This window comes from Tupaia chinensis, unplaced genomic scaffold, assembly GCF_000334495.1.
Source record: "Tupaia chinensis unplaced genomic scaffold, TupChi_1.0 Scaffold000546_1, whole genome shotgun sequence".
NCBI classification, from domain to species: domain Eukaryota; kingdom Metazoa; phylum Chordata; class Mammalia; order Scandentia; family Tupaiidae; genus Tupaia; species Tupaia belangeri.
The window spans coordinates 111,201-133,125 of record NW_006160058.1 but is presented as its reverse complement, the minus strand read 5'-3'; the positions used below and the strand labels follow the sequence as shown (position 1 = coordinate 133,125).

General features: G+C 37.7%; 1 protein-coding gene and 1 long non-coding RNA gene across 2 annotated transcripts in view; one reads left to right on the top strand and one right to left on the bottom strand.

The window, feature by feature from the left end:
• The window catches only part of LOC102471472 (cGMP-dependent protein kinase 1-like), a gene marked incomplete at its 5' end in the record, with an annotated part of 641,417 nt that overhangs the window by 512,568 nt on the left and 106,924 nt on the right, over positions 1–21,925 (bottom strand). The gene's annotated exons all lie outside the window — the stretch shown is intronic.
• The window catches only part of LOC102470060 (uncharacterized), a 37,387-nt gene that overhangs the window by 5,346 nt on the left and 10,116 nt on the right, over positions 1–21,925 (top strand). Inside the window, exons 2-3 of the long non-coding RNA XR_335839.2 lie at positions 7,176–7,449; positions 8,674–8,833. This is a non-coding gene — a long non-coding RNA (uncharacterized LOC102470060). The remainder of the gene's footprint in view (positions 1–7,175; positions 7,450–8,673; positions 8,834–21,925) is intronic.

Here is a 21,925-nt window from a genome sequence, read left to right as displayed (position 1 = left end):
AGAAGCACTTCAAATGCTTGCTCAATGAATCCACAAACACATAAATAATAAGAAGAAACTACTTTTTCTAGGGCTCAGGGAATCTTTGATACAGACAGGCCCATTAACTTGTAGCTTTAGGGTCTTACATTTCCTAACATCTGTGTAATAAGAACTGGACCAGATGGTCTCTAAGATCTTTTCTACCTTTGACATGCCATGAGTCAAGTGTCAAGTTTCATCTCTGGAGAGAGAAAGGTCTATCAGTTACCAGTCTGCCATATCTCCCTCCTTAGGACCCATAATTCATATTCTGTATATTTAGCACTTAAGCATTTTTCTGGTATTATAGCAATAGCATCACTATAATTACTTTACCCTTTAATCTCTCTCATTTTATACCTTCCCAAAGTGATCTTTTGAGAAAGACTGTTAGGTCATTTTTAAAATTCATATTTGTTCATTTCTCCGCTGCTTATTCATATTTGTTCATTTCTCCATTTCTCCATATATACATACATATATGTATAATAAATAAGTTTAGAATCTGGTGTGAAAGAACACTAAAAACTCAGTCAACCTCACTTGAGCTTCACCATGTCCTCATCGGGTAGGTAACATTATAATTCCTCATTTTCTCCAAATGACTTATTTACTAAAAGTTGGAGTTAGTCCCAAAAAAGTAAATTTCTTCACATTTAATCATAAGCCCTATGGGATGTATCCCCTTTCAGAATGAACAGTGAATACTTCAAAAGAATTTGTAGGAACAAGTGCTTTAATATTCAAAGGTAATATTAGAGCCTGCTAGGTAAAATGGCTACAATTTGTTCACACATGGAATAGACTCTAGTCCAAGTTCACATCCACTTAAATGCTTAAATTGCTGGCTAACTCTCCCCATCTAAGTCCAACAGAATAATTCACCTTCAGGCCTTTAAATCCAAGGCCAATCATGTAATGATTGGAATGAGCAGGGTGGCTCTTGGGCACTCACAGAACTAACTTACCCATTGGCATGGGCTTTACTTTTTAAAAATTTTATTCACAGAGAAGACTGCCACTAGATCTTCTGATGCAGAATCTTTGCTTTGCTTCATAACTACTTGGAAAGGGGTCTCTGCTCACTGGAGCTCCCTCACCAGCAAACAAGAAAGGTATAAACACAAAGAACTTACATCACTGACAAACCTGAAGAGAACACTCTGGAGAATGAATTCTTTAGGGCTTTAGATGAACAAGAACAAAATATGTAACTTAATTTGAATGAGAATTAGATTATTAAAAAATGCAGTATCTATTTAGTTTGTTTGGTGTTTCCTTCTTAGTGATTATTTTGCAAAGGAGATTTTATCTGTGAGTCCCCTGAACTTTAACCAGGGAGCTAGCAATAGGACAAATGACCTTTTGTGTGTAATGTTTGCATGAATTTTCTCCTTTTCTTCTGAGTGAAACTATACAACACAGCAGAAATAAAGGAAGAAAGAGGAATTGGTGAATGCTTTTCTCCATAAAGCATAAACATATTTTTTAAAAAAGAGTATAATTTCACAACTAACTATACTCCTTGCAAAAGTGATTCACAACTAATTATGAGAGAATGGTGCAACGTTTTAAAGAATTAATATGGGAGCCAGCAGGTGTGGTGGTTAAGGTGCTAGACTCCCACATGGCTGATTACAACTGAAGTTACAGACCCAGCCAGTTGAAACTCAAGCCAGGCATGTGTGCATACAGCCTAAAATCCCAAAAGGAGAATGGAGCAGAAGGAATCGCAGCACGGCCATCTCCTCTTGGGGTGATTTCTCACTTTCCCTTCTCTCTGTCTCTGGTGAACGCACACATTCTATGACAAAAACTTAAGAAAAAGTATCATTCATATGAAGAGCTAAGAAAAAAATCAGTCTTGAGACCAGCAGATGGTGTAATGGTTACGTGGCTGGACACTCACAGAGTTGACGGCAGTTCAAGTCCCAGACCTGGTGGCTTAAATCTCAAGTGGGAGGAAATGTGCATGCGTGCCCAAAATCCTGAGAGGAGAATGGAGAAGGGATTGCAGCATGACCGTCCCCCAGTGGGGTGATTTCTCTCCATCCTTCTATCATTCCAGCAAGCACATGCGCCCGATAGCAAAAATCTCTCTTAAAAAATAAGAAAATAATACAGCTTGAAAGGACATAGAACTCTCCCTCTTAAGCAAATCATCTATTTTCAGTATGTAAACCATATTTTAATATTCAAGTCAAATTCAAGTATTTTACCTGTGGGTAAAGAAAGAGTATCATTGATAGAAAACACCTTAAATATCATGAAGGCTTATATTCTTGATTTAGAGGAATGTGCTCTGCACTCCTGCCATGTGTGAGAAGTTCCCATGTTTTTTTTTTTTTTTTTTTGGAGAGGTTTTTTTTGCTATAGGGTACGTGCGCTCGCCAGACAGAAAAGAGAGACATAGAGACAGAAAGCGAGAAATCACCCCCCAGGGGGGATGGTCATGCCACAATCCCTTCTCCTCTGTTCTCCTCTTGGGATCTTGGGCACGCGTGCACACGCGTCTAGCTTGAGTTCTAAGCCACCGGGTGGGGGACGCGAACCGCGGTCAACTACGTGGGAGTCCAGTGACATAGCCATTACGCTAACTGCTGGTTCCCAAGGTGCCATGATTTTAACTTCCAAGCACAGGCTGTTCTCAGGAACTCTATATGAGCTCACACTCACCTGGATGCTCTTGTCCTCATATCTGCACGGCTCCCTCCTTCAACACCTTGAAACCTTCATCCACTGTGCCTCTTCACTGAAGCCTCCCTGGGTTTATTAAAGACTATAATCTTAACCCCTACCCCCAAATTCTAGCCCTTTTTACTTCTCTGTGGCATGTACCACTACCTAACATGGAATACAGATTCCTTATTTATTTTGTCTATTGTCTAGCTTTTACAACTAGCACCTAAGTGAGATGAGGGGGTTTTGTCTATTTTATTGTTGTTTTCACCACTGCTACTTCCTTCTCACATAAAAAAGGAACCAACCAAGCAAAAAAATGCTGACACATAAAAAGAATACAAAATTATTTCCTGATGCTTCATAGGTACATGAGATTATGATGAAAACAATAAAATTAATAATGGCTTTTGTTCTTGAAAAATTATGCCCTTGATTCTCTTACGTGACCTTGAGCAATGTAATCTTACTAATTGGTCTTAATTTATCAGGAAGCAGCTACCCAGGAGCAGAACTGCTTGCTAATAGAAGGTAGTTCATTTCTATAATACTTTGTCAAGTATCTTCATCTTTATCAATAAAATGAGATGGTGTAGAAGAAGCAAATTATGATATGTTCCATAGATGCCCAGCCATTATTTGGGTGCCCCTCACTTATTTAATCAGTCAGTTTATTTATTGCCAGAAGGTGCACTCACTAGCCAGAGAAAGAGAGGGGAGACATTCCCCACTGGTGAATGACCACATCATAATTCTTTTGTTCTCCATTTTTTCTGTCCTGCTAAGATTCTGAACATGTGCACACACAAAACTGGCATGTTTTTCAGGCCTCTGGGGCTTGGACTTGAAGCATCACCAGCCACGTGTGACCTGGCTCTGTCCCCACTGCACAGCGTTTAACCACTGCACTCCGGGCCAGCCCTGCCCCTCACTTATGTTACCTTTGGAGAAGTCAACACAGTGGCTGAGATGACTATTTAGGGGCATTCTTTCCAAATCATCCTCATTCTTTAAATACTATTTGGAAGTAAAAGAAGACATCTTCAAAATTATGAATCCATCATCTGTCACAGAAAACACAAGTTGCAACGACACGTGCTTTTTTCAGTTTCAATAATGAAGTTATACCAGCAGACCAAAAGACAAAACGAAACAAAACACACACACACACAAAACAATTATGATGTTTCTTTAGGTTGAAATATGAACTCTCAAGTTGCCTATCTGAATCCAAAAACAATTAGAAAACTGAAACTCTCATTTAGTACTAAACTGTTTATCCTTTGCTTTAGAAACTTACTTTTCACTTAATAAACAGTTCTAGGACAAAAATCTTCTAAAGTTTTTCCACAAAGTATAATGTTTACATTTAAAAATAAACTTGATAAACCTGGATTGTTTTCTACACTTTCAAAACAGGCAAAGGCACCCAAATTCTAGAAACTCCAGCTATGACAATCAGACAGAGAAATGACAGTAATCAAGAGGGCTGATACACTTCTGGATGATGCCCTCTAATGTACTTATTTGTCACTCTCTAATCAGGAAGAGGATTCAGTGTCAGGAACCCAGGAAGTCCCAGATAGCCTAAGCCTCTACTTTATAACAGATTTCTACCCCAACAGGAAATTTTTCTGCTACTCTCTACACTCAATTCTTGGCTAACAGAACTTCACAATTTGGCTAATGAAATACTATAATTCACTTTTAAATGTCTAATATGGATCCTGCAGTTTGAAATACAAATTTTTTAAATTTTACCATAAGATGGGTAGGCTTGCCAGAGAGAGAAAGAGAGAAATCGCCGCCCCTCCCACGGGCACAGTCACATTGAAATCCCCTCTCCATTCCTTCCTCTTATGGGGATGTGGGACATATACATACAAGCGTCTGGTGTGTTTTTTTCAAGCTGCTGGCTCCAAGACTTGAACATGCAGTCAGCTATGTGTGATCCAGCTACTTTAACCACCGTGCCATCTACCTGGCTCAAGTTCGACATAATTTTGATCTTTTTATTTTTGGAGAGGTTTTTGCTATAGGGCTCATGCGCTCACCAGAAAGACAGAGACAGACAGAAAGCGAGAAATCACCCCCCAGGGAGGATGGCCACACCGCAATCACCTCTCTTCTATTCTCCTCTCGGGTTCTTGGACACACACGCACATGCGCCTGGCGTGAGTTTAAGCCACCAGGTCCGGGACTCGAACCATGGTCGACAACATGGGAGGTCAGTGACATAGTCATTACACTAACTGCTGGTCCTATAATTTTGATCTTTTAGCCTCTTTATAAATAGCCACCTCAAACAGCTCCTTATAAAAGATGAAAGCATATGACATACATACATCTTTTTCACATTTTATTACATTCTTTGGTATTAAACCAGTCAACATCACTTCCCTGATAAACCTACTGTTGACGCTATTTAAAAAGTAACCTACTTCAGGAACCAGCAGTTAGCGTAATGGCTATGTCGCTGGATTCCCACGTAGTCGACCGCGGTTCGTGTCCCGGACCCGGTGGCTTAAAACTCACACCGGGCGCGTGTGTGTGCGTGCCCAAGATCCCGAGAGGAGAATAGAGGAGAAGGGATTGCGGCGTGACCATCCCCCCTGGGGGGTGATTTCTCGCTTTCTGTCTCTATGTCTCTCTCTGTCTGTCTGGCGAGCGCACGCGCCCTACAGTGAAAATCTCTCTAAAAAAAAAAAAAAAAAGGAACCTACTTCGCAGGGCTATTGACTAGATCAAACGTGGTGAGACACCTGGCACAAGGCACATCTGACTGTAATAACAGTTTTTATAATGAGACAACTGACCTTGCAATGTGGTACTTAAATTTTGCAAAGGTCAAAAGGGAAGATATCTCGGGACCAGCAGTTAGTGTAATGGCTATGTCGCTGGACTCCCACATAGTTGACCGCGGTTCAAGTCCCGGACCCGGTGGCTAAACTCACCCAGGGCACGTTTGCGTGCGTGCCCAAGATTCCAAGAAGAGAATGGAGGAAAAGTAATTGCAGCATGGCCATCCCCCTGGGGGGTGATTTCTCGCTTTCTGTCTCTCTGTCTTTCTGGCGAGCACATGCGCCCTATAGTGAAAAACTTCTCCAAAAAAAAAAAAAAAAGGAAGATATCTTTCTGGAAAATACTTTCTAAATACATGGTCATACTTGAAGAATTTATTTTAGACATGATTCTTTTAAGTCTATTAAACATAACATCAAAATGAATTATAATACAAGATCATCTATAAATGTTTTTGTTATACACTTCTATCTAGTTATCCACACTTAATTTTAAAATTGTTTTTACTAAAGTTAATATGGAATGATATTTATGATACATATAGCTGCATGCTGCTATTCTTTTTTTTTTAATTTTGCTATACGGCATATGAGCTCACTGGAAAGAAACGGGGGCGGGGGTGTAAGAGAGAGAGTAAGAGAGAAAGTGATAAACCACTTTCAGGGGGATGGCCACACTGTAATCCCTTCTCTTCTCAGGATTTTGAGCATACATGCACATGTGCCCAGTATGTTTCAAAGCCACCAGATCCAGGACTGGAACCATGAGTTAGCTATGTGTGATCGAGCCACCTTAACCACCACGCTACCGGCTGGCCTCATGCTGCTGTTCTTTCTGCATAATTGGTCTTTATTTTAAAATTAAGAAACAACTATTTAACTAATCTTACATAATTCATTTTCTTTTCATCCTAATTTTAAACCGTCAGAACTCCACTTTAGTAAATAATAATGTATCAATATATGTTCATTAGTCCTGACAAATGTACATAGTAACATAAGATAATGACTGGGGGGAAACTGGGCATGGGACAGATGGGAAGTCTGTCATTTCTTTGCAACTTTTCTGTAAGTCCGAAACTATCCTGAAACAAGAAGTATACTAATAAAATTTAGAACTAGTCCTAACCCTATTATGTTCCAAGAAAGGAAGTCTCCTAAAGTATTAGCAAGAATTTAAAGTAGATGTAAAAAAAAAAAGTTTCTTTTTTTATTAAAGAATTATTTATTTAATTTTATTGGATTTTCAGAAAAGTAATGATGCATTTTTTTGCATAGAAAAAATATGTCATGACTTTTCTGATAACCAAATGTTTATCATTATTATTATTTTTAAAATTTGCTATAGGGAACATTCACTCACCAAAGGGAGGAAGGTAGGGAGGAAGGAAGAGAGAGAGAGAGAGAGAGAGAGAGAGAGAGAGAAAGCAAGCTGCCAGGTCTGGGACTGGAACTGAGGTTGGCCATGTGGTTGGTGCCTTAGTCACTGCACCACCTGAACTCGGCAAAAAAGTGAGGTTTCTATGAAGTCAAAAGCTTACCTTTGCTTATATATCAAAATGATCATGACTTCTGTTTAGAGGCTGTGTGTTTCTATGTCATTACCTTCCCATTTATAAATTCCACTCATCCCATCATTAACTGAAGTTAATCAGCTTTTGCACTTTGAAACAGATACTACTGAAGGGAAGGGGAAAAAACACAACGTACCCATCAAGAGGAAGCTGCATTTGCTTCACCATCGAACATGATCACCAAAGCCAAATACTGAACATAATACAGGAGGCCATGGGAGGCAAGAGGCTGCAGAAATAGATAATCTATGTATCAGTGGCCCTAAAATTAAAAGAACAATTGCTCTGTTGTGACAAGGTCAACGCATGTGACTAGTGAAGCTTCTACTGGAACATAAATGGTTCAACGAACATTTTGTAGATCACATATAAAGGTATGATCAAGGGGAAAATACTTTTGGTTATTTATCAATAATGCATGATTATATGGAAGAACCATCTTGCTTTATTGAACATCTACCATGACTAAGCAGGAAGATACCAGAATGGATTTAGATATCTAGTCCTTCCCCAGATGTATTACTCAGACACTCACAAAGGCTGTAAAAATCAGTTTATTTTTTAATTACCTTGCCTGAGTGAAAATAATAACCAGCATAGGCTTTAGAAGGAAGACAAAGGACAATATAATATTCCATCATCAACACCTTTTATGTCTTCCTATATTTAATAAAAATTCATGCATTAAAAAAGTTTTTGTTTCATCAACATTTTTATTTTTAGGATGCAAAAGAAGGCAGTTCAAGAGACAAACTATGAAGGTAGTCTTGTTCAGTCTCTTTGGCTCTCAAGTTCCCCATCTGTGGCAGTCATTAGGCAAAGAGATTATGCAATCTGGAACTGATCCTCAGTCTCTAATGCACTAATAATGTACTTTGACTTATCGTGCAGTAAAAAGACAATCACCTCTAATGCAATCTGTTGTATGCATTATTTACATCCTCAAGTGCATTAGTAAGGCCTATGAGGAATCAGGGGAAATCAATGGAGACTGCTTGCTTTTCCCTCCTATTGGTTTCTTTGTTCAATCATATAGCATATAGGAGGCATTTTCCCTGAGGAAGTAGTGTATGCTGTGCTTACAAATTCTCAATGTATATAATCAGCTCACTATCTTCACAACTTCAGTTAACTGATATGCTCAAAATGTGATGCTGAAAACATGACAAAATATTCTTTTTTAATAAACACTTTAAATTATTTATTTATTTTTATTTGTTCATTCATTTATTTTAATTTGACCAGAGAGAGACAGAGAAAGATGGAAAGTGAGAAAGCAAGCCACCAGGTCCAGGACTTGAACCATGGTCGGCCATGTGGGAGTGTCCAGCACCTTAGCCACCACACTACCTGCTGGTACTGACAAGATAAAATATTCTTAACTACTTGCTTATACACAGATGGGTTAACATTCCCCCGATGGGTGATTTCTCACTTTCTTTTTTCCTCCATCTCTCTCTCCTTTCTGTCTTTGTCTCTCTGTCTCTCTCTGGCAAGCACATATACCATATAGCAAAAACTACTAAAGAAGTAGAACCTAGTTATTCTGGCTTTTAATCCTCTGAACTTTCTGATATACTTGATTTTGTCTTCAACAGCTACCCTGACAAGAAGAAAAGGATACATACTCGGTGCTTTATTGATGTTTCTTTTAGAATTAGCTTTCTGTTATTTCACCTTAGGACTTAAAACCTAATAAAACAGAGAAACTTCAGAGAATTTGACCTGAGAGATAGATAGGTTTTGTGACCTCCCCACGTAAGTAACTTTATAACACATTTTAAAGCCATTTATTTTCCATTTTATCTTTACATTTTTCTCTAGCTGTCTTTTTCTCAAGTTTTGTTTCCCAGGTGAACTGAATATCCCTAAGCAATAAAGTTTCTCTGTACCAAATAATGAAAAATAGATAATGCCAAAAATGTTCCAAAAGTAGAAATGTGTTCTGTGTTAGGATGTTATTTTTTGAGGGTCAGCTAATCAAATTTGATTAGCAGGTATTGATTTGAAAATGTCAGTGTTCTTATGGTAAGGAAATAGTCTTACCAACTGAACACTTGGAAATATAGAACTATAAAGCATAAAAAGAAAACTATGACAACCCCTTGCATCTCTAACAACAAAGTATTCCTAGGGAGCTCAGAAAAAAAAGTGAAGTGAAAGGATCCATCAACTTCAGTTTATTCTCCACTTACTGTTCTCACACAGTCATGAACCTTAACAAATATCTTTTCTGCTGCAGGACTAAGAATCTGTGTAATAAAAATGCGATCACCTTTTTGATCCTTTTTTTTTTTTCCCCTTCTGAAAGTTCAGGAATTTTACACTGCCCTAATGGTTATAACAACTTATCTGAGAAAAGAAATCTCTCTTGTTATGTTCGAAAAAAATGACCATGGCTTTCAGGTATGTAAGAGTGTCCTCGAGGTCATACAGAGACATATTGTCAGAGTCTTGGTTTGAACACAAGACTCGTCACCGTCTATGGATTTAACCAGTTTTCATTCACTGATGATCCAGTGCATGTACCCCAGGAAAGTGCTAGGCACCTGGGATGCAGTGACACATGTAATTAAAACTCTTTAAAAAAAAACACATAGACTAGTGGAAAGAGAACATAAGTAAACTAATAAGTATAAAACTGATGAAAAATCGTACCAGGTGATACTGGACTACAGAGGAAGATTCAAGGTGATGCTTCCTGGAAAGCTTCCTAGAAGAGATCATTCATGACAGAATCTCTGGAAGATTATTGAATGAAAAGTGATCAGGATTTAATCAGTCAAAGGGGGCAGAGAAGATTTGTGGAAAATGACCTAATAACACAGAAGTGCCAAAGCAAGGGAGAATGTACGTTTGGGAACATTAAGTGATATGATAGGGATGGGGCAAAGCCTATGAGCTGGGGCAGAAGATGAGACTACAAATGTAAAGAAGGAATAGTTTGAAGAACTATGTGTTCAGAAACAAGGAGAGTGCAGTTACTCCCAAAATTATACTGAGTCTAGTTAAAACGGGAGCACTGTGGTTAGATTTGAATTTTCCAAAGACTACCTTGGCTGCTCTTTGAGGAAAGAAAGGGAAAGGGACAAGATTTGAAGCAAAGAATCCATTTTTAGAGGCTGAATATATCTGATAGAAGATACTGATTAAAGCATTTCTTTCAAGAATACAGTTCTTTTAGGACATTTTTTTTTAAATTTATTTAAAGTTTTGGCTATAGGGGACATGCAATCTCCAGAGAGAGAGAGAGAAAGTGAGAAATCAGCTCAGGGTAGATGGCCATGCTGCAATTCCTTTTCTTCTACTTTCCTCTCAGGATTTTGAGCATGCATGCACCCAAAAACATGCTGGGTCTGGGACAGGAATTGCAAAGTAGGCATGTGGGATCCAGCTTCTTAATCTCCATGCCACCTGCTGGCCCAGGGACATTTAACCTTTTACCAGTTCTTGTCCAACTCACCTTCTTAGTTTTGATTGTTGACACATGGAAGCATGAGAATCAATTAGATGATCTTTCCATGGCCAAATAAAATTATTAAATCACTGACCTCAGAAGTTGTTGCACTGCTAGGGACCAGCAGTTAGCATGATGGCTATGTCGCTGGACTCCCACATAGTTGACCGCGGTTTGAGTCCCGGACCCGGTGGCTTAAACTCACACCGGTCGCGTGTGCGTGCATGCCCAAGATCCCGAGAGGAGAATGAAGAAGAAGGGATTGTGGCGTGACCATCCCCCCTGGGGGGGTGGGTGATTTCTCGCTATCTATCTCTCTGTCTCTCTCTGTCTGGCGAGTGCACACGCCCTATAGTTAAAAAAAAAAACCTCTCCAAAAAAATAAAAAATAAAAAAAAGAAGTTGTTGCACTGCTTTCTGTCCAACAGACAAATTAATATGAGGTTTCATCTATTTTCTAATGGAGACAGTTGCAGCTTTTATCACCCACTATTCCTTCTCCTCCTTGTAGCTCTTAAATAATTAAGTAAAATCCCAAGATAGGTCAAATAAGAGTTTGGCAAAAAGGTTTAAAATGGTTCAACAAAATAACTAACTTTAAGCAAAGTCCAGATGCATTTAGGCACTGGATAATCTGGTGTAAAATAAGGAAATTGAGCTTTCAAAGAAAAAAGTTAGGTGCAGTTAAAAAAAATTAAGCTAATCCTCACTGTCCTCATTGTGTTATGTTCATAATTTGTTGGTTTTAGACACATCATCCTCTTCAGCAGATTTAGACTAACGGAACTTGAAATAATTTTTAAAAAGAGCTAATTTGTGTTTTCCAGGGTCTATAGTGTATTGCTGACAGGAGTCGCACTGAAACTATTTATATTTCTGCCAGTCGAAATACTATAGGAGAAACTTCATGGTGAATAATTGATGAGATTTCTACAATGTCAAAGTTTTTCAAGGCAGGGGAAAAAAAGATTTGATGTCAGAAAAGTCTAGATTGCATGCAAATTTTATATCAGTTTCAAATTGATGACCTAGGCTGAGTGAAGATTAATTATCACTTTGTTTCCTGTGAGCTGAGAGATTATGGTCACCAAAAAAACAGAAGATGGTTGATTTAATTAAAACAAGCATTTTGGGGACCAGCAGTTAGTGTAATGGCTATGTCCCTGAACTCCCATGTAGCCAACCATGGTTCGAGTTCTCGACCTGGTGGCTTAAACTCACACTGGGTACATGTGCATGCATGCCCAAGATCCCGAGAGGAGAATGGAGGAGAAGGGATTGCAGCATAACCATCCCCCTTGGGGGGTGATTTCTCATTTTCTGTCTCTATGTCTCTCTCTGTCTGTCTGACGAGCACACGCGCCCTATAGCGAAAATCTCTCCAAAAAAAGGAAATATCAAGCTGTCTTGTCAAACACACTGAAGTAACCCAAAAATATATTTCAGAGCTCACAGAGTTTAAAAAGAGCAAAGATTATATGCAACCAGACAAAACCCATTTCTGCATTTCCTAGTTCTTGCTTAGATTGCTTTGCTTACCAGACTGTCACTAAACATCTTCAGGAAATGCAGTAATCATTTTGCTTGGAATCTTAAGATACACTGGGACACATAATACTTACAAAAGAAACTTAAAGATACATTAATTGAACAGATACCATCAAGAAATACTTTAAATTTGAAATCTCCCTATCCTACATGGTGATTAAGACGGCTGGATCCCTCATATGCAGTTTGAGTTCTGGATCCGACGTCTTCAGGAACATGTCGGACACATATGTGTGTGTGTGCCCAAAATCCCAAGAGGAGGGAGAGATGAAAGAGAAGAGATTGTGGCGTGACCATGCCCCACTGGGGGTGCTTTCTCCTCTCTCTTCCTCTTTTTCTCTCTTTCTGTCTGTCACTCTCAGGTGAGCACATGTGCCTTCTGGCAAATTAAAAACAATGTGAATAAAGGAGAAAGAAAGGAAAATAGATACAGGTCATGTGTGTTTGCCAAAGAAAGCAAAGCACCCCCACAATGGGGTGCAGTCAGACTGTAATCCCTTCTCTTCCATTTCTCCATCCTGATAGGATTTGGGGCATGTACACACATGAACCTGGTATGTTTCTCTTTTATTAAAATATTTTTTATTTCATTTTATTTATCATTATTATTTTTCAATTTGACCAGAAAGAGAAAGTGAGAAAGCAAGCCACCAGGACCAGGACTTGAACTGTGGTTGACCACGTGGGAGTCCAGCACCTTAACCTCCATGCCATCCACCAGACCAAACCTAGCATTGGTTTGTCAAACCACTGGAATGGGATTCTAATGCATTTGGTTACATAGACAGTGGCTTCCACAGCCATAAAGCTACAGGGCGACCCAGGAAAATAGAGATTTTTAAAAGAATTTTGTTTATCTCTTTTATGAGAGAGAGAGAGAGAGATCCCCAACAGGGTCCTGATAACAAGATCTACGTGTCCACTGCACACTCAGACAGATCTCTGGACATGACCCTGGAACTTCCCAGGCAGGTGAGCCTCGCAGAGCATCTTATTTAACTGCTGCTCCATTGGCCAGCCCCAACATTTAAATGATTTACTTCATAATTCTTTTTAATTAAACTATTACTGGACTGGAGGAATATCATTCTGAATGATTTAAAGATTTCCAGAGTGTTTATATATTAGCATAACCATCACGTATGATAAACTTGGCAGTATTTTCTTCTTCTCCATTTAATTTAATTTTTTAATTTTTTGCCAGGGTGCACACACACTCATGAGAGAGAGTAAGAGAGAGAGACCCCCTCAATGGGGCGTGGGGCATAGTTACAGCAGTCTGTTCTCCTCCATTTCTCTATCCCACCAGGATTTGGCGCATGCACAAACACATGCCTCGCATGTTTTTAAAGCCACTGGGTCTGGGATTCAAACCACAGTTGGCAATGTGGGTTCCAGCTCTCATGCACAGGGCTTAGTCACTGTACCGTATGGGCAGGTCCAGTATATTCTTCTATTTAAAATAATAATCACTGAGTTTGTAGTGTGTGTATTCATTGAAATATAAAATAATTTCTTTCTAAAGTCAGTCTTAGGTGGTAGAAATAAAATCTGTCTAGACACTAAAAACAACTAGCTTATAATAACAACAACAACAAAAACATATTGGCACAACTATGATAAGATACATGGGATGTTGCTGCTCAGCAGGCTGAGGCCTCGTGGGAAGCTTGGGTTCAATTCCCAGGCCCATCCTAAAAATCTAAGCACAGCCATCCCATAATCCCAACACTCAAGAGCCTGAGGCAGTAAGAGACCCCACCTAAAAAATAAAAACAAAAAACACTGCAAGCACACACACACACACACACAGGCATCCCATCATTCTCCCTTATTAACAAAGAGAAAAAATCGTCCTCGAATCACTGTCAATTTAATATGTTATCACTAATTTAAAAGCTGAAGCCAAGGAACAATCTGGAAAAGGAAAGGAAAGTTTCATCTACGGTTAGTCTTTTCCATAGCGAAGAACAGGGCTTTAAAAAAGCACATTGCTTTTATTATTAATATGAAAAACAATTACTCATGATTCAGTTGGAAGACTCATTCATTAGTCATTTTTTAATGATACCTTCCAAAAAAAGATATCTATAGCTCACAATTATCAATGCCACCCTCTGAAAATCTCTAAAATATTTTAATTTAAAATTCTTACATCATAAAGCACATAGTAAATATCTATCTACCATAGCAGACAAAAAAAAAAATCTTTATGTTTAACATCCAAATATGCATCCTGTATTCAATTAGATTAATAGTTGTATCCTCTTCTTAATAAATTGCTTAAGAACAAATTCTCAAATGTACATAACCTGATTCATAAATGAGTTATTCTTACATATCAGATAGCTTTATTACATTGCCAGTTCAGTGTAAACATTAATGGCCATCAATGTTTGAATAGAAAGCAAAAATTACTATTAGAGTTCCAATAATTCTCTACAATTTTAATAACAAAATAAATTCAAATCTCTTAACAAAGAACATCTACATTAATCACAAGTAAAGTCCATATAATCAAGATGTGGGGCTCAGTCATGGTGGTGCTGGTTAGGGTACCAATGAACATACTAGAGCTTCATGGGGGGTCTGGGATCTGATCACAGTTTGCTCTGAACACAAACAACAGGCCTAATGTTAACCATATTAAATTAAGGGCAATGACAACCCTGAAAACAGCGATTCTACAGCTCCAAAAGATTTATTTTGAGGGATTTGAGAAAATAAGTTAGTGAAATAGGGACCATGAACACCATGATCCATTCCAGTAGTAACTACATACTTGAGAATGATGTCCTTTTGGCTTCTGTATTAACTATAAAAAATCTTAATAGCATGTTTATAGGAAAACTAATTTCAAAAAAGAAAAAACAAAGCACAGCATTAGTTCAAATCTTGTTTAGAAAATAACTTCCTTAAGGAAGGAAGTAGGATGACTTTTTCTCCTAATCTAGACATGAAAATGTCTTTCTAACTACAATGGGGACATGATAAGAACGCAGAAATGGTTATAGATTAAAGAAAGTTCTTGCTTTCACAAGTTCACATTCAGTAAGACAACTATATTTTATGAATTCTGGGTAACCATAGTTCCTAGCAATGACCTAGTCATCAGAGATGCTCATGGGATTTATGCTTATTTGATGACGGAGAGGGGAGGGTATGGGATGACACTGAAGGTGATCCATTCCATTGTAATCAGTAAACAGTTTTGATTTAAAATTAATTCTGATGTCTGGCAACTGAATTTTGTGACTCTGGAATAAATGAGTGATGAGTCTGGACAAAAGCAATAACAAAAGCAAAAACTCCCTTGCAAGGGCATTTCCTCAGTCTAACTAATGTTTGTGAAGAGCTTCTCTTCGAGAGCCTTGGATAGGGTGCTATTCCTTTATCAGAAGACAAAAACTTGGCACATGCTCTGAAAAGGTCAATGAGGTCACTTTATATAAGCTGGCATAAACTTGGCTTTCATCACTGTAACATTAATATATTGTGACATTGCATCATTCAAATAAAAAAGGACACAAATTAATGATATTCCCTAATTAAATGAGCTCAGCCAAATTAGATCACAAGAAAATATTAGAAGGGGTTGGCCCCATAGCCTAGTAGTTAAAGCAGCCAGATCCACAAGGCCAACCATGGTTCAAATATTGGCCTTAGTTGCTTGAAAAACATACCAGGTATGTGTGTATGTGTGTGCCCTAAATCCTGACAGGATGGAGAAATGGAGAAGAGATTGCATCATGATTATACCCCATTGGGAGGTGCTTTCTCCATCTTTCTCTGTCTCTAGCTCTCTCTGCCAAGTACATACGTACTCTGGTAATTCAAGAAAAAGAAAGGGGCCAGCTGGTGGTGTGGTGGTTAAGGCAGCTGGATCCCACATGGTCTTTTGTGTCATTCAAGTCCCAGACATAGTGGCTTGAGAAACATGCCAAGTGTATGCATGTATGTGTGTGTGTCTAAAATCCCAAAAGGAGGAGAAATAGACGAGAATAAATTATAGTGTGACTATCCAGCATGGGGATACTTTCTCGCTCTCACTCTCTCTCTCACACAAGTACACTCACCCCCTGGCAAATTAAAAAGAAGATGATGAGGAGAAGAAGAGGAGGAGGAGGAGGGAAAAGGGGAGGGTGAGAGAGGGGAAGAGGAGAAGAAGAAAAAGTTTTAAGAGGAGAAATGCAGCATCTTTAAGAAGATAATCAGATTTTCAAAATATCTGTCTAAACCAAACACATTGCAATTCAGCATTTTCTTCCTGAAGTTCAATAATACTATTAAAGGTAGATAATAGATAATAATAAATTCATAACAACTAGTAGCTAAGTTCTTATTGTAAACCAAGAGATGCCCCCAAGGACACTAAGTTCATTAATATTCTGTATTAGTTTAGGCAAGGATGTTTGGTAAAGTCCAAAATGATGCTCTTCTTGATAAACTTGGTGCCCAAAGCCTGAAGAACAAGCCCCCCTACATAGAAAGATCATTCTTGGCTGAAGCCAGTCACCAAAAGGATCCAGAATCATCTCTTAAGCACACGCTGTACGAAGCTATATGTGTTTTCTTAACATGAAATTTGATAAGAAAGTTTTGTATCAGGTAAAATTAAAGTTAGATGTGAACATTTTGGGAATGTGTTATTTTGGGCTTTCACATGCAAATACCTGAGATTTATACGAAAACTAGCTAAGCCAATAAACTCGTGTAGTTTTATGTGAATCAAAGGACTGAACCTCAGGAGGTTTGTCTAAAACTGAACGCTGAGCTTCGAAAAGGTGTTAACATCACTCTAAAACTGGAATACTCAAATGGAAATTGAAGGAGATAACTCAAATACTTACTTCAATAAATATAATGTAGGGGATGCCAAAATACTTTGGAGATAGTTTATTGAGTAGTAACATAATAATGAAGGAATCAGCTGGTACTCTTAGGCACATAGTAGGAGCCTGGAGTTTATGTAAACACAGAAAACACTGAGGATAAAAGATAGTAGGAAGAACAGTTGTAACTGATTCATTAATGATTTTTTATTAGCCAGTATTTAAGATTTTCTCTCTCCCTTTTTAAAAATGTAGGTCTTGATAGCATGCAACTATACTGGTATGTGATATGCCAAACAACTACCAAGGAATAAATAAAAAATGTGATAGAGATTTGCAAAGTTTTGTACAAATCCATTATAATTAATGCAGAAGATGGGATTTAACATAGACAGACATAAAATGACTCAGAAAAAAAAATAAATCGAACTTACACTTTTTGAAATGATGGGCTCTGATTTAGCAGTTGAGACATGGAGTCACTGTGCTGAATTTTCAGACAGATGTCCTTTATGCTGCTCTGAGGTGAAAAGGCCAGCAATATACAGGTTCCCATCAGGAAGGAATACAGAAAACACTGCCTGAACCATGCAGGGAACTGTGAACCATCAGCTCCTGAAAACCATGTCTACACTCTATGACCGAAACTGATTGACTAAAAGATATACAAACACAAGAGATGGGGGTTAATGTCAGATGTGGTGTGTGTGGAGGAGTGAGGCCTAGGGAAGGACATTTGGAGGAGGGATACAGAGACAGAGCATTGATAGGACGGGGAGGTGTGGTGTACTCTGTTGAAGATATTTGCATCAACGGGACTGGAAGAAATGCTCACATATTGAAATGTTCACTTCATAAACTAAACAATGTCATTGAATGTATATAATAAATAAATAAACAAATGTTAAAAATAAATAAAATAGGGAAAAAAAAAACATGTCTCAGGTTGCTGCTCTTTCAGAGGGGTAGGATGGAACTGAAAATTAAGCAAAGCGGGTCACTGGAAAAGGCAGAAAATCTTCACAGGAATAAATATTAAGAAATCATCACTTTTAGTTTGGAAAACTAAAAATCTAAAGGAAAAAGTTGTATTAAGCCATGATAATCAAGAAACATGACTGTGGGAACACTAATTTATTAACTTTGAGAAGACAGTTCTTGATTTTATTGGGTAGAAAAACTAGAGTGAGGCTTTAAACGGAAACAATAATTGCATATTACACATATAATTTTTGTTTGTTTGTTATAGGGCACATGCACTCACCTGGGAGAAGCAGAAAGAAAGGGAAAGTAAGAAATCACTCCCTAAGGGATATGGCCACTCTGCAATGCCTTCTCCTCCATTCTCCTTTCAGAATTTTAGGCATGCACGCACATGCATCTGGAGTGATTTTCAAGTTTCTGGGTCCAGACTGAAACCTCTGTCAGTCATGTGAAAACCAGTCACTTTACCCTCCATATCACTGGTTGACCCTTAGGAAAGTGTTTTTTAAATTATAAGGTTTGTTAATTTAAGAAGCGATACCATATGTACTGACAAGGTTAGAAGGACTATAGAAATTGACAGACAGAAAAGGCCAGAATCCATGTACATGTGCATCTGAGGTGGGCGAGCCCTGCCCCTTTAGTGCAGTGCACCAGCATGCCACGTGGTTCTAATTTTTTTGTGTTTTTCTTAAAATTTTTTTTCCCTTTTCATTGTTTTTCTTTTTTGTCTTCTTCCTTTTGTTTCCTTTCTTTTACCTGACTTTCTCACTTTCCTTCTCACATTCTACACATTAAGTGTCTAAGCAGGTCTAGGTGCACACTAGTGAAACATCTGAATACTTTGAGGGTCATGGAAAACTTCAACCCTCACTTAACTGCTACAGAAAGGGAGAAATTGATCTTCATAAATATAAATTGAAGATCTTTTCTGTGGATACTACATTGCAAAACACAGCCGTAGAGGAGAAATAGGCATAGAAGTACCTTACAATAAAGTGAAGCATATGAGCTTATAGTAGCAGAAATCTCTAATAAACTAGCCAAATGTGAATATACCACCAAATGATTAAAAATCAGAAAAGAGAGTCTGCAAAGTGAGGAGCTGGGAGAAATACAGAGCTACAGTGAGCACAGCTCTTCTCCTCGACACACCTCTGAATTCTTAGTTGAAACCCTGTAGCTCAGTCCAGGTGTACCTATTACCTTGCAAATGTGAGGCCTTTGCAATATCCAGTTCTACTGACAGAAGTGCAGGTTGCTTGGTGAGGATCAGGGAAACAGAATTGCAGAAATATAGCAGGTCCTCTCTTTCTGCATGCCTCTAACACTCTGAATTAACTTCAAGAAGATAAGAAGTAACGTATAGTCCATCAGATGACCAGAAACCACCACAGAGGCACAAGAAATATGGGAAATCAAGAAAATCCCTCCTCGTTCACAGATAGTACAATGGAACTCCTGGAAGTGTCAGATAAGGAATGTAGGATATTCATAGTGACAAAGCTAACAAAGATGTAAGAGAAACAATAAACTCCAAAAAATGCAGGAGAAAAGAGACAACAAGTTCTAAGAGGTAAGGAAGTTTTTCCATGATCTGAAAGAAGAAATACACACCATAAAAAAGAATCAAATGGAACTGTTAGAGATGAAGGCTGTAATATAGGAAACCAAAACCTCCCTTGAAAGTCTTAAAAACAGTTTAGACCATACAGAAGATGGAATCTCAGATGTAGAAGACAGAACCTTTGACCTAGAAAAATTCACCAAAAAGACTGAGAAAATAATCCCCAAAATCAGAATAATATACAAGTAATACTAGATATCATTAGATGCCCAAACATCTGGATAATCTGTATCCCATAATCTATTCCATGAAATCCTGGAAGAAAACTTTCCAAACCTAGAGAGGCATTCAAATACCCAGACCCGAGAAATACAAAGGACCCCACATAGAATCAACCAAGAGATCTTCTCCAGGGTACATCATAGCCAAATTGACTAAAATCACAGACAGAAACCAGATACTAAAATTGGCAAGAGAAAAAACATCAAGTTACTTTAGAGGATATCCCATCAGACTAACATTGGTCCTCTCATTGGAAGCAATGCAAACAAGGAAAGAATGGGAAAATATATTCAAAGTGTTAAGTGAAAAACAATTTCAACCAAAAATACTATATCCGGCAAGATTATCTTCATATGGGAAGAAAAGATAAAATCATTCTCAGATAAACAAAACCTGAAAGAATTTATCAACATCAGAAGAGCTCTTTGAGAAGTTCTGAAGGGAGTACTATACCAGGGAAACTGAAGACAGACAGACAAATAAGAGAACAAAAAATGATCAAGAAAAAGGCCAACTTAATGGTAGCAACAAGTTCTGAAATATCAATAATAATGTTGAATGTTAACAGAAAGGTCAGACCACAGTAACACTGCAAATTCAACAAAAGAGAGATTATATGAGACTGAACTGATGAAATAGAATTCTATGACTTTTTTCTAAAACATTACTGATTTTATTTTATACTTTGTCTTCCAGATTTAAGGAATTTTGTTTTCTTTTAGTTGTTGATAGGTTCAGAAATTTGTTAAAAAAAGAATTTTTTAAATTGAAATACAAACTTTTCTCCCTTCCTGAATCCTTTGCAATTATAAAATATTTGTGAGCATTCTTATTTTGTGGCAGAATAGTTATTTGCATAAGTTCAATGATACAACAGTATCTGTTGTCTTGCATCAGAAACTGAATTCTTATGGGGCTTTGTGAAAATAACAGACCAAATTGAGATTAACCTTTTTTCTTTTTTTTTTTTTTTCAAATAAGTTAGTTTATACCTCTCTTTAGTAAAAGGGGGAATGGTGAAAGAAAAAAAATATTTCAGAAGAAAATTACAGTGCACTTGTCACTAGATTCTCACTTTTTCCATACTTTCAGTTTAAGATCTTTTGTGAATCAATAAAATGTGAAAAAATAAGTTTAGTTTGTAAGGGAGAGAGGGGAAAGGGGAAAGAAAAAACAGGTAAAAGTATGCTTAATTGACAAAAAATTAGAAGCTATTTGCAGATGGTAATGTATATAGTAATATCTTTGTCTTGACTGACATGCATGGTATTATGCTGGAAAAAGAAATGTATAAAGACATTAAATGTAAATAAGTTTAAAATAAATAAATTAAGAAAAAGAAATTGACAGACAATTCAATTTTTTTTTTGAGAGGTTTTTTTGCTATAGGGCGCATGCGATCGCCAGACAGAGACAGACAGAGAGACAGAAAGCGAGAAATCACCCCCCAGGGGGGATGGCCACACTGCAATCCCTTCTCCTCCGTTCTCCTCTCCGGATCTTGGGCACGCACGCACATGCGCCCGGCGTGAGTTTAAGCCACCGGGTCCGGGACGCGAACTGCGGTTGACTACATGGGAGTCCAGCGACATAGCCATTACACTAACTGCTGGCCCCACAGACAATTCAATTCTCATAGAATGGTAAAAAAAAAAAAAAAAAAAAAAAAAATGCTGGGGCATATCCCAACATTTTGAGACTGATTTTAAAAATTGTTTTCAAATTACATTCACTCATGAAACCTCACTGGAAACTATTGTTAAAAACTGATAGCAGATGGAGGTTTTTAAGTAGGAGGTAAGCTGAGTTTAAAGAAGATTGGTTCAAATTATCAAAAGGCTACACTTTTCCAAATAAATCATTTGTAGAATATGTGGGCTTTCTCAATTTAAATAAAGACCAATTACATTTTCATGCAAGTATCTGAAACAAGTTTAGATACACACATATTTAGCATTAAAAGTATTCTGTACAAAAAAAGGTAAACTAAACAATTAATATAAATTAGTTTAATCATTAACAATCTTTTTTTTTAGCCGAAGTAGAAAATTCTGATGGCGGTTAGTCTACTTTTTCAGAGTGAACTTCTATGAAGACTGTTTAATTACTCAGAAAAAAAAAATTAAGCAAATATTTGTGCTTACATGCAGAGTATGTACACATATACAATTGTTTATACC